General features: G+C 34.7%; 1 non-coding gene across 1 annotated transcript; it reads left to right on the plus strand.

Annotated features, from left to right (window-relative positions):
• Window positions 1–6175: 6175 nt before the first annotated feature.
• TRNAS-GCU (transfer RNA serine (anticodon GCU)) lies at window positions 6176–6248 on the plus strand. Its single transcript has one exon. It is a non-coding gene; the product is annotated as a tRNA-Ser (tRNA).
• Window positions 6249–6830: the final 582 nt, after the last annotated feature.

Here is a 6830-nt window from a genome sequence, read left to right on the forward strand (position 1 = left end):
ATTTCCCGATATCGATTTCTTTGGAAATTCGGAAAACTGGAGTTCGGATAAACGGAGTTCTATTGTACTTCGTTTTGTTAACCCATTTGTATCGTATGAGCAGGAACGAGAGCGAAATACTATTTTGATTAAAGTAAGTTGAATAAATAAAACGAACTTACAAAACAAAATGGTGAGTGAATAAATGTTCTGCGGGCTTATTCTCACACAATTTCGTATAATAAGTTCGTTCGTTCGTAGTATTATATTCATCTCACTCTAACGCAATCTAAGTCGTATTTTACTCTCGTTTCCTCTCATACGATACGAATGAATATACAAAACGAATTAGTTACAAAATAAGATCACAGATCTATGGCGTAGATTTTACCGAAATTCATAAAAGGGACAACATTTTGGAAACTGGCGATTTTTTATTGAGGTCATATTTACATCTGGTGAATCATGAACCATGAGCTGGTTTTTCATTCCTTAAAAGAAATCCATTGGTTTTAGGGACGCCTTGTATACGAGGTGTGTTCAGAAAATAACGGGAATTTTTAGATTTCGCGGGTTTGGAGAGTCCGATTATCATTTATTTTATTATGTTGGTATACATGCCCCTGAAGTATGCTAAAATTTTCAGCTGTATTTATTGTTTACTTTGTCCGTAGCAGCCGCTAAGGTTAGACGTGTTCTTATGAGCTCGGATATTTTCGTTTGTTAAAAAAACGGATCAAAGAATTTCTATCAAATTTTATGTAAAATATGAAATAAATCATATCAAAGTAGGTGAAATGTTAACAAAGGTCTATGCTGAGTCTGCCATGAGTAAAACAAGAGTATACGAGTGGTATAAGCGTTTCCAAGAAGGCCGTGAAGACGTTGAAGATGACGATGAGAAGACGAACGGCCCGGACGCCCCAGCACATCAACAACCGATAAAAACGTGGAAATCGTGAATGAAATAGTTATAAACGATCATCGAATCAGAATGTCGCTGATGATGTTAGCATAGCTTCATGCCATGAATTTTTTGGGTATGAAACGCGTGGCAGCAAAATTTGTTCCAATTTTTTTTGAATTTCGAACAAAAACAGCGGCGAACGGAAGTTGCTCAGGTGTTACTAAATGAAGTCAACGACGATGTAGAATTATTGAAACATGTTATAACTAGAAACTAAGGCTCAATCGTCATAGTAGAGGCATTCTGGATCGCCAAGACGGAAATCGCCGAGCATGCTAACCTTAGCGGCTGCCACAGACAAAGTAAACAATGAATACAGATGAAAATTTTAGCATACTTCAGGGCATGTATACCAACATAGTAAATCGGACTCTCCAAGCCCGCAAAATTTAAAAATCCCGTTATTTTCTAAACACACCTTGTATGGTGGATTTGTGACTCAGTTCATTAGTCATTTGGTCTTTTTATCCACTGTTTTAAATAATTTGCGTCATATTTTACAAACTTCTGTTTCTTAAAATTATAATTTTTATGTCATACAATATTACGTAATATGCCGGTTATTTTTTAGCATTCCTTTTATAAAATTATAACGACTGCATAGACTTGTTTTCCTGGAAATATAAACAGATTTATGAAATTATGTTATATGTCTGATAGGTCTTAGCATTATTTTTATTCATTCATGATCCCATGCACAGACCCGTTTTCCAACTGGGTTTCTCAAGGCATTTGTACATTTTTAAATCATATGACATTACGTTATTTGTACATGTCTGTAATTTGTTAGCATTATTTTTATTAATTTATGATGACATGTATATACTCATCATCATAATCCGGAACCTGATATTCTTACGTATGTATTTGCAACTAAGGTTTTGATCCCAATGACTTGGCATCATTATTCAGTTATTTATATTTTATTTTCATTGCAACAGAAAAGGAAAAATTTGAGTAGGGAGTATGGAGTATGGAAGTCCAGGTATTTTCAGGTCATTGGTGACCTGTCGTTGGCTGGTTAAGGTGGCCACTTTACTTACTGCGAAACATTCACTATGTTAAAACATTTCCTCAACGGTTCCATTTGTTAACTTTTATAAAGTAAAAGAACTTAAACCTTTAGTGATGCGGATGAAATTTGCAGGATAAGGTAGTTGAGAGTTGATTGGAGTTTCTACCCTAGTTAGATATTGACAGAGAAGACACGAGGTTGCTGGTTAATGCGTATTTATTACATGGCGAATAAGATACAGAACTTGGTTGTGTAGCGCGAGCCTAGCGGCGATGATGGGTTGAAGAGACTGCACTTGAACTACATGCTGGAACTGAGTGACGTGGTCGATCTGCACGTAAGTGAACTGAACTTGTTGGGCTGACTGACTGAACGGGCTGACAGACTGAACGGGCTGACTGACTGGCGTTGCGTCCTTTTGACGACGTTCTTTTGTAGTTCATTTTTTCATAGTAGGGACGATGTGAATGTACTGCAGAACAATGCTCCCGGTTTAATGTGCAATACTGAAAGAGTTGCATTATACGCATGTACTGGATTCGATAGAAAATGATGACATTGCATCTTCGGTCATTACTTTACTTCAGGTGAATTAATTGAACGCGCGTGTGTCGTTGATTATGGACTATGGACCCCACAGATTTATCTAGCTGAATGACTTTAGTTTCTAGGCGACGCCTGAAAATAACTTTATTTCTAAATTTGTTGCAACAGAGACGGAAACATTTTTGAGAAGGGAATATGCAAGCCTAGTCATTTACAAGGCTTATGACCTGTCATTAAGTAGTTTAGGCGGCCACTTTACATACTGTGTAACATTCATTATGCCTATGTTTGAATATCCACATTTCCTCAACTCTTCCATATGTTGACATTTGCTCAGTAAAAGAGCTGAGACCTTCATTGTGTGGGTGAGATTCATCCGGTTGAACCAATTTCACCTACTGGCAACGCCTAAAAACAATTTTTCAATTTTTTACTTCTTCTTTAACCAGTTAATTCAACTATGATTTAAGCATGTCCAAATGTTTGCAGACCGGCTAGATTCCCTCCCTGGGGAGTTATTTAGATCTAAATTTGATGCTATTAATGTTGTTGAGTAATGATTTTTTTGAGTGAATTTAATCATCTTTCTGTTAGATTTATACCAAAACGTACACATTATCATTATCAATATCATTATTATCCCCTTATCTGAACCCGACGGTACATATGGCACTGCATGTGGACGCTGATAATACATCAAATGCAGAACTTAATCACCTGTAACATGAAAGTAAGATGATTAGTCTTACGCTTCAGGTGCCAGCCTAGTGACAGTGTAATATTGTAGTAAAAACATTCCCTTCTCACACCTGAAAACATTTTTTAACACCAAGGGTCTTCCTATTGGTTTCCCTGATACTGTAATATTTTCATTCTTCCCATCAATATTACTATATTAAAACTAAACAAATAGTAGCAAAAACCATGTTAATTAACTTGTATTAAATTCAGTTTCAAAAATTAAATATTGTAGTGGATAACCACCTTCAAAACCAATATTTCACGTCGACTTTGCCAGGATTCCAACCCGGGACTTCAAGCATGGTGGGCGAACGTTCCAACCACTGTACTACAAGGCGGGTTTATCTCCACTTGATTTCCTTTTTCGGGATTTTCACCTGAGAGTAGGCGTTGAGTCGAAAATACTCGTCCAGTATTTTGGTTCAATTTCATTCAGAGAACTGAATTCTTCATCCGGCCTGACGCGGAACATATATTTTTCGGTGAATTTTCAATAATGAGTACTTACTTTTATGTTTGAGTACACACAAAATCCGATTATTTAAAACCAAGAACATGCGAGTACACGTTATTGTAATAAAATTTTTGCAGAAATAATTTCGATAAAACAATAATATTTGTCTATTCGAAAATACAGTAGCGATCATCGAAATATTATTTTCAACCATTAAAAATGGCAATAGCAGAATAAGGGTGTTTTGAGAATTATTTACCCTTATTTGTATGGATACCCACCGTTATTTATTTATACCTGTGCAGGGTTTTACCTTTAAAAATAATTTAGTTTTCTCATGAATATTAACGAGTTAATTTTTTTGAAAAATCCAAAGCATGGGAAAAATAAGAAAATTAAACGTGTTACAAAAAAATGTTTTTTTGGTTTAGCAAAAACTTAGTTCTCGAGCTATAATCATATTGGATGTAGTCAAACTACAGTGTTTGTGTAAAAAAATATAAAAGTGCAGCTAGTCTGAAACGAGGAAACGGATCAGATAAGAAAAAAAAAGACGACTCCTGCTGATGATCGATTGCTTCAGCAATGTTCTGCCTGCAGAATCGATTCAGAAATGCAGCGGATATAAAAACGGAGTCTATTCAAGCTGATGGTGCTCCAGTTAGCGTTCATACAATAATATGTCGTACATACCTCCAGGAATGTAGCTTTTGAGCAAAGAAGAAAATAACCACTTCTGACAAAAAATGCGTGCTAATCGCTTAACATGGGCAAAATAATATAAAAATTGAACTGAAATGCATCGACGAAAGTAAATTTAATCTCTTTGGTTTGGGTAGAATCCAGTAGGTGAGACGGGGGTCTTATGCTGGAATCATTCGTTTTTCGAATCGTATGCGTTTTCCGTTTTTTGATGAGTGACAGCATCTAGAACCATCCATAGGAATGAAGTCGATTGAAAACCAGTTGACTTTATCTCAAGTGCCTCAAGGCACTTGACATTGACAATCGAATGCGACATCGGAACTTCAGCTGTCAAACTTCCTCCGTGTAAAACGCTCACCATTCATGTTTGAATGACGAGTATTTTTACTGTACACCAACTTAAAATTGACAACTCTGATAAATGTTATGCTGTTGGTGTATCGAAAAATATGCAAAAACATAACTTTACTATACCTATTTCAATCGCCCATCAAATAAAGTTTCACCACAAACATTGTTTACAAATTATTTTATCGTTCGTCAATGTCAAGATACGTATTAGAGGCATTTATCACATAAACACATTTCTATTCTAATTCAAGAAAAAAATATTTAAATGTCAATCAATGTTTTTTTTAGTTCACACTGTAAACGAATTATTATGTTACAACATTGCAAAAAATCAAAACGTGAAAATAAAATGGGAAACTACAGACAAACCATTTTCTTATAGCTGAAAACATTTCAATGCTTTTTCCTTTAACATCGCGTAAACAAACTCGATTTGATCATTTGGAAAGCACTAGAAAACCACACTTATTAGTCTGTTATACGGTCTGCTGTGGAATCAAAATATTATTATAAATTTTTATACCCGAAAGCGAACTGAGATACACAATATTATTGCGGACAGAAATACACGGTAGCGTCCACGTGTAGATGGTCCGTGACGTCACCGGGAGTATTTTTTTAGCCACGTGCCGTAACTGGTAGGCGAGCGGAGTGAGTTCATTCCGAATCGACACTGAGTCAATGAACAAGCTGTGGTAGCATTAAATTTAACATCTTGACGTCATCTTAGTCTAGTATACCATCTTACCGGTATACTCGACATCATGCACGCTTACATTTCATAACACTGTACACTGTACGATAACTATGAAGGTTTAGTAGAAAATAGAAAATAAAACGGAGCCATACAGTACTAGCTACAGTACTAAAGTACTAGGAGCTATACAGCTACACACCCTAATGAAATATTCTTCGAAAATTAAAACCAAATTTATTTCACATACTATAATATGTTAATCGGTTTCGATAAAGCATAAGAATATATAAATAGACATGCCAATTTATGGAAAACTAAAGTAAATAAAATATGTTAAACCAAAATTTCACTGCTGTCATGGTTATTGCGTTTTAATGTTTGAGCTGTTAGTACTTTTATTTCATCATTTTGTTTTGTACTGATCATACGTTTTAAGTTGACTTAACGAACATAATCAAACGAAGATTTTATGTATCATACGAATTTTTGAGATTTTTTCATCTAGTTCTTCTATTTATCCCGCTTTTAAAAACTCTTTTAATGATAATTAAAAGTAAGAATTGACTTTTTAATGCAAATTACGGTACGGAGTACCATACGCGTGTGTTAACGTAACTCACCTTCACACGTGTAGTTAAGATATATAACGAATTTTCAAAGTGATCAATAATAACAATTTTAATATTTTCTGTTCGATTAAACCTGTGTGAATCCATAGCCGGCCTCGTGGTGTAATGGTTAGCGCGTTTGCCTGCTATGCAAGAGGTCTCGGGTTCGATTCCCGACATGGTTGAAATAAAATATTTATTAAATAGGGTGTTTTCACACTAGAGTATTTCATAGTCGCTGGTCTCGTATCTGAAGCGTAAGGTGGATCAGCCTTCATGTAACAAAAACGATTGAAATGCGCTATGATTGGTGTTCCAGTGCGGTGCCCTATTCAGTGCGGAAAGGGAATGATAATGATGACGAAGATGAATAGTCTATTTTTTTTTGTTGAAATTATAAATCAGTTGTTCTTCTGAGTAAATAAACAGTGTAATGTATTTTAAATTTTATTTACATTACATATAGAGATATGTTATGCCTATAGTAAAGAAATTAGTATTATTTCTATATTTTCTATTTTTAATAAATGGAATTAAAATAAAAGCAACGTTAATTTGAAAAAAAAATCAATTTACGATACAAAATTTTACTTTTATTGTTAAAAAAATAATACAACTTACATAAATTTATTTAAGTTATTCAATTTGTCAGCCTCGTGTTATGGTCAATACATTTGCCTACCATGCAAGAGGTTTTGAAATAATTATTTATAAAGGTATTTTTATGCAACAATGTTTGAGTTTGTCCAAATGCTTGCAGACTGGCT

This window comes from Micrasema longulum, unplaced genomic scaffold (genome assembly GCF_059751315.1).
Source record: "Micrasema longulum isolate JH-2025_06_02 unplaced genomic scaffold, ASM5975131v1 h1tg000747l, whole genome shotgun sequence".
NCBI lineage: Eukaryota > Metazoa > Arthropoda > Insecta > Trichoptera > Brachycentridae > Micrasema > Micrasema longulum.